This window comes from Fundulus heteroclitus, chromosome 18 (genome assembly GCF_011125445.2).
Source record: "Fundulus heteroclitus isolate FHET01 chromosome 18, MU-UCD_Fhet_4.1, whole genome shotgun sequence".
Lineage (NCBI taxonomy): Eukaryota > Metazoa > Chordata > Actinopteri > Cyprinodontiformes > Fundulidae > Fundulus > Fundulus heteroclitus.
In genome coordinates this window covers 3,985,389-3,995,371 of record NC_046378.1, presented here as the reverse complement: position 1 = coordinate 3,995,371, position 9,983 = coordinate 3,985,389, and positions in this window count along the sequence as shown.

Below are 9,983 nucleotides of genomic sequence, written 5' to 3'. Positions count from 1 at the left end.
ACATCTCCAGAAGATTTTTGTAGCAGATCTCTAATATTTAATTTAACTTTATTCCTATTTAACTCTTCTACTAATTCCTCTCTTTCTAGATTATATTTATTACATTCCATAAAAATATGTATAACTGTTTCCAACTTTCCACAAAAATTACATAACCCCGTACTATGTTTATTTATTATTTTCAAAGTACTATTTAACCCTACATGTCCAAATCTTAATCTAGATATAATATCTTCCTCTTGTTTATTCCTATTTTCTTTTCTACACTCCCCCACTTTTTTTTGAATATTATAATAAAACCTTGCCTTCTTTTCACCCTCCCATTTTTCCTGCCACTTCTTTTTGTAATATATTTTACTTATACTCCTTATCTCATTTTTACTATATTTACCTTCCAGTTCGACTTCATTTCTCTTACTCGCACTCTTTGCAAATGTATCTGCTAATTCATTTCCAACTATTCCGGTATGAGCCGGAATCCAAATAAATTTAACAGTAGATCCATTTTTTCCCATTTTACGTATTGATTTATTTATATCTATCAGAATGTCTTGTCTTGCTTCCGACTCTTGTTCCATAATACTTATTAATGCACTACTTGAATCAGAACAAATTAACACTTTCTTTTCGCTTAATTCTTCACTCCATTTTAACGCCATTGAAATAGCCAGTAACTCTCCTGTGTATACATTCAAACTATCCATTAATCTTTTATTTTCCATAATGTTTAAATCTGGAATTATAAATGCTATCCCTACTCTATCATTTACCATCTTTGATGCATCTGTATATATTTGTAAGTATTCTCCATATACCCTTCTTATGTATCTTTCCACCTCTCCTTCTACCGTTTGTCTTCCTTCTTCCAACAATGTTAAATCAACTTTTATCTCTTTTTGTATCCAAGGCGGATTACATGAAAAATCCACGACCGGGCTAATTAAACATTGATTTAATCCTATTTCCTTTATTTCTTTATTTATTATCCATCCAAAACTATTTATTTTTACATTCTTAACACAACCCACTGATCTCTATTTATTCTATGAATAAATAGAGATCAGTGGGCCAACCAGACTGAATTACGCCATGTGTATTCAATACATAGCTTGTGTGATATGCCGTGTTCACGGTGTTCAGTCAGTCTGGCCAGCTAAGGAGGAGGAAAACAACAAAACAGAAACAAAGCACAGAGAAGTGTTTAGGATGTAACATGCTATCTGATCATGGTATAAAGAAAGTTTAATAGCAAATGATCAGGAACTTAAAGGATTCATCAAAAACAGCATAAACAAACCAGATATACCTTGCATTCAGCAAACATGGCTTGAATGTAATCTAGATTGGAGGATATGTCTCTGTCAATAAAAGTAGAGATCGAGATGAGGGTCAGGTAGGAGGCTGTATTAAATTAAGGAATTAATAATAGAGTATTAACAAAAGGATTACATTAGATAATTTTATAATTATACTTTGGGTTTATAATTATTGAAATATGGACAAGAAATAAAAATATTACAATTACACATTTTTTTAACCCAGGTAAAAGACTATCCGTAGAATCACTGGGTAACCTGATTGTGCATCTTGAAAGGAAATTCATTTGTTGTGGGGATCTTAATGGGCATAATACATCATGGGATAGGTATAATGATCATAATGGTTTATTAATCAAAAAAGTTATGGACAATAAAAACTTGAATGTCTGAATGATAGGAACAGTACAAGAATTAATATAACAACAGGTAGAGAATCAGCAGTAGATCTTACGAGTTTCGGCCTCTTTGGCAAATATCCGTTCATGGCATGTCATCAAATATACAACAAGGAGAATACTATTAGAGAGAACAGAGAATTGTTAGAAGAGGGAAAGGAAAACAATATATTAAATATACCATATACTAAGAATGAATCAAACCCAGTACTTCAAAAATGTGAGATATCAGCATCAGGAAAAGATTATTTTTTTTTACAGCAGTAAAACATCTCAGTGAATCATCAAAAAATATTCTTTTAGAGTTTGAGAGGAAGGAAAACAACCAAAGTCTTGGAAGGGGGCCAATGTGATACCAATAAGAACACCAGGAAAACTATAGACCACTTGAATTAACATCTAATATCGACTTAAAAAAAGGATGAATAAAAGATTATCATGCTTTGTAGAAAAGAATATCTTTCAGAGTGGTTTTAAAAAAGGAAAAAAAAAATACAATGGATCCAGTCTTGTCTCTTGAGCATGAAATCAGGGAAGCTCAGATGAACAAAGACGGTGTTGTGGCTGTGTTTTTTGACATAGAATAAGTATGCGACATGATGTGGTGAGAGGGTTTGCTGGTAAAATTGAAAAAAAAAATAAAAAATAAACTAACAACGGAATCACTGGTCGAATATTTAACATTTTCTGTTAAAAAGACAAAAGTTAGTGACAATATGACAAAATTACTCCAATAAATATTTCACACAAAATGGAACACCACAAGGGAGCACAGTGAGTCCTTTATGTCTTCTAATGGTAGATATCTTTTTTGATGACAGCGAGTGGAATGGGACGTTCACTAGTTGCTGACGATGGGGCGTTGTGGAAAAGGGAAGCAATTAGAGTTTCCAAGTAAAAAATTACAATTTCTATTGAAAGGTTATCAGATTATGGGGATTTAAATTCTGACTAGATGAATCCAAAATAGTCCTTTTTTGCAAGAAAGGGGAGAAATATTCAAAGATTATTTATTGTCACTGTGAGTTACCGTGGTGAAATTTCTTTTTGGATACTGAACTCAAGTAATCACAAACTTGGAAGAGTGAAACAAATTCTTATTTGGTGAAAGAATAACAGGGACAGCACACATTCAAAAAGTTAGTGATAAATGTAAAAAAAGATACAGAACATTATGAGGTGTTTAGCTGGAAGAGCTTGTGAAGCAGACAGGAAATCACCCGAGGACACAGGATTAATCAGATCAGTTCTAGGTTATTTGAGTATTGTATACAATTCAGCTTCAAATACATCTTTTGAAAAATGAAATAATATTAAATATCAGGCATTGGGAATTATTACTGGAGCATTTAAAACAACACCTACAGCATCTTTATTGGTAGAGATGGGAGAAACTATTAACTATTAACCATAAGAATTTATCAGTTTGCTATAACTCATTGAGCAAATTTAGAAAGGAACAAAACCATCCAACACCAGAAGTGTTGAGACCAGGCAGGGAAAGAGACAAAAAACAGAAATCAGATCTTTGGGAATCCAGATCAGATTAGTTAATATCAGTTCAACAGTATCATTACCAATCATACTACAGAGACAACTTCCTGGGGCCCGTTCTTCGTACGTCGCTAACTCAGTTAGCTGGATTTGATTGTTGACGATTTGGCATGATCTTGGATCATTTGGTTCTTCAAAACTCATCCTGGACTTGCTGTCATAGCAACATGTGCGCAAATTTAAGCCTGTTTGTTTTCATGTAAACAGGTTTAGATCTCAGTTTTATAAGCGGAGGAGATAGGGTCCAAGCCAGTGCACTTGGACCACCTAGTGGCAGAGGACGGGGCACCATTTTTTAATGTTTAATAAAAGACGAAAGAAATAATGCTTAGTTCCTGTCATTTTGTTTAAACAATTCTTTATAAAGAAAAGACAGCAAGTCATCTTTGCCTGCAATAAGAGATAGTTATGTAAAGTCAGCAATACTACTGTCAAATGAAGTATTAGAACTTACTCTGAAGGTCCTTTTGTAGCAACTCGATCTCTAATGCAATTTTTCTCTTTTTTAAGTTGTGGAGTTAAATTTCTCTTCTTAATTTGTGTTTTTTTAGGTCAAAATACTATTTTTTTGTTGAAGATGTCGTTTATATAGGGAACGGATGGCACCCTGTGTCATTTTGTGAAAGAAAAAGAAAGGGTGAAACATGCCTCATGCAACAAAAGTAAAAAGAACCTGTTTTTTCAGCCTTTTTCTTGGTGGCTGTTATAAACAGACAAACACATCATTTAACAGTGGCTTTTAAAAAAGAGGAAGAAGTTGCTTTTTAAAATAGAGTACAAAAGAGGCTACAATTTTGTAGAATATTCTTGTACTTCACTTTTTTCCCCATGTTCTAGTGGCTCCCGTGGAGGCTCTGACATAAAAGAACAAAGTAAAAATGAGATTATTAAAATGCAGAAATACATACTGTAGAAAGTGATAGAAACATCTAACATGGACAGTATTTACACATTAATTTGTCTGCTGCTTTTTGCCAGCCCTCTCTCCTGGTTTTAGCAGACTTTGAGGTGTTCCCTGCAGTTATCTCAGATAACTCAATCCAGCCATACTAATCATAAACAACAGGTGTGTTCGAAAGAACCCAATTAGCCGGATAAAGTCATCTTGTATGTGTCATTTGATCTCAGATGTTTTAAGCAACGTACGAAGAACGGACCCCTGAAATTACTAGAAAAGAAGGTAGGAAAATAAAATATTTTGAATTCGGAGACAGTTATAGAATATATAAAATTCTGAGTAAGTTAAAATATATACATAGCCAGAACCAAAAACAAGTACTAAAGTAAGTTTTAAAATTATTTCATATTGTTCATAATTACTACCCCTGTTTTAAAAATTGCAGAAGTCAAAATTTTTCCCCTCAAATAATTCAGCAATGAAAACCAGAGCCGGCCTAAGTTCTTCTAAGGTCAGATTTGGGAACCTGTTCGGATGGATGGGGTCATGATTTGGGTTTTTGTTGGTTTATTTTGGACTTTTCTTGGATCATCCTTCACCTCTCAGCCATCATCCAATCAGCTCAGTCTCCTTCCAGCCAACACCTTGCTCTTAATCAGATCCACCTGCTGTGCTAATTAGTCAACTCTGTTCACTTGTCTTCATAGACCTGCCTCAGCCAATTCAACCCTGTCAGAATGTCTCTTCTCCTCCAGTGTGACGTGCCCTGCCCCTACCGGTTCCTATATGCTCAGCGAGCTGGACTCTTCAGTTAAAGTTGCCTGTGTCTAGTGATGGTGAGATGAAGCCTCATGAGGCATTGAACCACTTGAGCCAACTGGTTCGAGAAAGGGTTCATTTCTTGGAGCTTCATGTGCACAGGAAACCACCTACTGGCCAGGTGTATAATCACAGCCAGCTGTATCATAACACGTACGATGCTTCGATTTTTTTGTCTATTATGGCTCTTGGGAATGACTTCACAAAAGGTGTATGATGAAATCATTTGTCTACATAAATTATGTATACACATATGTGTATAATAAAATATTGTTTGAATGTATTCTCTGTGTGTAATTATTCCCAAAATAGTAGTGTCATATGTGATATGGCATGGTGTGTAATAGTCAGACCTCTCAACTTTGATCAAAAGTTAAGAGTGAGATTATGCTAATTTTGGGGGCGGGTGGGATTATGGTCAATAATTTACCCTTAGCAGCAACACTGAAGCACACAGAGGTTCACGCTGCGTCTTTACGCACGATCCAGCTGCTGATGTCTCCCTCCTTTCAGCTCAATGCACTTCTAGACTGTTACAGTTTATAACATTCTCATCACCTTTCACAGCGACAGGTTTCTCAGTCAGTCGCCGCGCTGACCAATTCAATTCAATTCAATTTTATTTATATAGCGCCAAATCATGAAACATGTCATCTCAAGGCACTTTACAAAATCAAGTTCAATCATATTATACAGATTGGGTCAGATTATACAGATTGGTCAAAAATGTCCTATATAAGGAAACCAGTTGATTGCATCAAAGTCCCGACAAGCAGCATTTACTCCTGGAGAACCGTAGAGCCACAGGGAGAGTCGTCTGCATTGTACATGGCTTTGCTACAATCCCTCATACTGAGCAAGCATGAAGCGACAGTGGGAAGAAAAACTCCCCATTAACGGGAAGGAAAACCTCCGGCAGAACCGGGCTCAGTATGAACGGCCATCTGCCCCGACCGACTGGGGTTACAGAAGACAGAGCAGAGACACAACAAGACAGACAAAAAAGCACAGAAGCACACATTGATCTAGTAATCTGTTCTACATTAGATGGTAGTAGCGGGAGAGCCGTCTTCTCTGGATGATGTCACAGTTAACAGAACGCCAGACCAGGTGTACCTACTATGAAGAAAAAGAGAGAGAGCAAAAAGTTAAAAGCTGAAATGACGACAGGCATTTCAATGTAATACAATGCATTGTATTACATTGAATACAATGCATTGTAGACCAGACAAATTTCTATTGCTCTCGTCAGTGCGGCGGTGCGGTGGGTGGATTTTACTCCGTTGGTGTGCTGCGTGCGACGGATAAACAGTGGGGAAAATGCATAACTAAATACTGTAAAGGGCTCCTATAAAGGGAACAGGGGTACTGACAGGTCTGAGATGAAGCCCCTGATGTTGCAAGTTCTTTAAAATGACCCTTAAAAGTGCGCACCTGAATTAAAGCGCGAGGCAGCAGCCCACCGAAGCGCCACTGATTCTATGTTGTTAAAAACAAAAGATCATGAAACACAGCCCTAACTCTCCTATTGACTTTAACTGGCACACGTTGCTACCGATGTGAGGACATTAAACGTAGTGATTCACGTTTTGAATGGTGAACGATGATAAAAGCACCTGCTCCGAGGGAAAGGGGGGGGGGGGGAAGAGGAGCAAGCGCTGAGGCACAGAAATACGGTGCATGTAGTTAAAAAATGCAGAATTAATAAAAACGAAACTTATAAACAGACCAAGTGGCGTTTTAAACTGCATCTGGTTAGCAGAACTGTTTTATGATCCAGCGTGCAGCCATGACTGGTTCTGAATGAACCGGTCATCTGGCAAGATCTGAGCCACTTCCCGAAGCAGTCACGTGGTACAGCCGGGCAGCGATGCTTCGGACGTCATCGTTTTCGGCTCCTCCCTTAAATGAAGCAAGCTTTACGGAAACGCCCCCTCCATTACTCGACACACGCCTCGAAGCCTCGGCACATCACGTAACATCACTACCTGTGTCTGAATGCTGCAGTTTAGCCTGTTTCCCTGTGAGTTCCAGCTGCTTGCTCTGGCCGTTCTGCTGGTTCCCCACATCGTCTGTTCTAGTCTGTCACTACCTGCATTCTCTGGTCTCCTGCTTATCAGCCATTGTTCATTCTGTTAAGTCTGATTCTGCTTTTTTTTTCTTTTTTTTTAAATGTTCAGCTGAATATCAGGTTCACCAGCAGTTATCATTACAGTATGGATGCTTATCCAGAACTGGAACACTTAAAGCCCCAGTGTGTAAGATTTTCACAGTTGTGCACCATCTAGTGATGCGCTGAATGAATTACAAACGACCTCACCATTAAGAGTGTAGTATCTACAACAGGTGCCGTGGAGCAGAGGTGTCAAACTCATTTTCACATTGGGCCACTTTGGCATCATGAAGTCGTTACAAGGGCCGGTTGCACCTATAGAGATGATACTTTTGATTTAATAATTTCATTTCAGTTCATATAAAACTAAAGAATTTCACTGTAACATAAAAGTAGCATCCCTAGGCCCAGTTTATACAGTTTATCTGCAAAAAAAAGTTGATATTGGGGTGAGTTACACTTCAAACTCATCATTCTGCATCACTTTTTCTGTTTATGGACGTTTCTGGGTTGTTTTAATGTATTGTGGAAGAACTGACATCTAGTGGCAGGATACTGTTACTACACAGTTAAAAATAATCAACGTTCACTACAGGAGGCACAGTTTTAGCCACTTGATACACTTTAAAAGAATACATGCCTCTACTTTATCACATGATATGCCTTTTTTAGCCCTTGAGGGCCAGATAAATTGTCTTGACGGGCCGGATTTGGCACGCGGGCCTTAAGTTTGACACGTGTGCCGTGGAGTATCATAAATGACGATGTCAACATTTCCTCCATGCATGAGCTACTGCTAACAGCCACGGTCATGCTTGAAATGTTTTGGCACTGTTGCCAAGTCTGTTTGTTTTTTCTACAGTCGCTTGTAAATTCCGCGTGTCGCAGTTTTTTTGGCTCGTTTCTGAATGTGTTGTCGCTTTTTTGGGGTCTAAAAACAAGCGACCACAAACACGAGTAAAGAGACCCGCTTTTGCGCTACAGAAAGCGTGAACCGGCCGGCTGTTGTTAAATTATTGTATATATATATATATATATATATATATATATATATATATATATATATATATATATATATACATATATATGTTGTTACAGCCCTGTGTAGAGCTTCTAATTGGTGCTGAATGGAAGTGGAGGCAGCTGGCCAGAATGACGTCAGCAAGCTTCCTATATATATATATATATATATACACATACATACATATATTATTCACCAATGTCTAAAGCTCTGATGTCTTCTTGGAGTAGATGCAATTTTGGACAGAAGTCACAAAAACTTGGACGTGTAGACCTGTATCTCTCTATCTAATAGAAAAATCACAATCTAATATAAACAATGGACATCATGCCACCTTAGTAACCTCATTTGCTTATTGTGCAAAGTCCACTTTAACCAAATCTGGTAGTTCCATTGACAATTCCTGTATCTCTCCCACCTTCCAGCTTCAGAGCCTTGGCGCCATCCTGGACAGCCCTCTCCATAATCTCCTTCACTTTCCACATCCATAACATCACCTGGTTAACTTTCATATTCACAGCATCAAGCAAGTTCTTCCTTCGCACTTTTCCAAACTGGTCCACAGTCCACTCACCTTTCCACTTTACAATTTCAAAACCCTCCATAAACTGCAGGTAATTCAAAAGACAGCAGCTTGCGCCATTACATCATCTTCTTCACACCTGTACATTAACTCCACTGTCACATTCAATATAAATCAATCCTATGATCATACAAGGCCAATAATAGCCATGAACAAAGAGGGACACAAAACCAACACGACACAGATCGCACATTACAATAATCAGTGTCTGCTTTGCCCATATTGCTCACCAATTAATTATCACAACTCATAAGTTTATAAAAAGGCATTAACTTTTTTTAAGTTTATAAAAACGGTTATATTTTAGCCCAGTGACATTTCCAGGATGGACTCTGTGTCCCTCATTGACTGCTGGAGATAGTCAACCAAGACCCTGTGTTACGTCAAGCCGCGTTTCCCCGTCAGATACGGCATGACGTAACACCTGTACGGAAAAGCAGGTATAGAAAATCCATAGATGGGAGGTCAGATTTTTAAAAAGTTTAGTAAAATTGCTTAACGTTTATCAGAAAAAAAACGTACCTTGCTTTTAAAGATGAACATTTCTCATTAGAAAATTTTTTATTAAACTTCTGAGTTAAGTTAAATACTGTTTAAGGTAACCTTGGCTGGTTTAGCTTGTCTGTCTGGGAGGTGTTTTTGGGTTGGAGTAAAATTACTCCATAGATCCACAGGAGGCTTTTTAACATGTTTCTGGTGTGACTCGCTTCTACAGCGTCGCTTCACATCGCGCTCCACTCTGTGTAAAAATAATAAATAACTACAAAAAGTCTCTGGGAATAGCCTTGCTCTGGTTTCACACAGTTAGAACCCGTTCTCCAGTCCATGTTGTAGCTGCAGTTTATTTGTTTTAGTTTTCATGTAGTTTCCTTAATAATCTGTATGCATCAAAATCCTTGTCATTTTATGTTATGAGTGTCCTTGTTCAACTGCTCATGAGGTGGAGGCTGCTGCTTTGACTGACAGCCACTCTGACTGCAGCTCTGCCTTCTTTGTTCTTTGTTCTTTGTGTTTTTTTTAACCTTTTCCGAATCAGACCCAGTCAAACCGGGACATCGTTTCACATGCCGACCCTTCTTCTTCTTCAAAAAAAAAAAAGCGTGTCATGCTAAATTAGCTGATCTAGAGCATTACTCTTTCAGTTTTAAATAAAACATAACTGAATCATGGGGAGATCCCTGGTTAGTTGCTGCGTTTATCAGCTCAATTACTGGAAGCGAGGGAATAAACACTGACAGGTGACATGGCCACAGGTGGAAATAACTCATCAATTAACTGTAA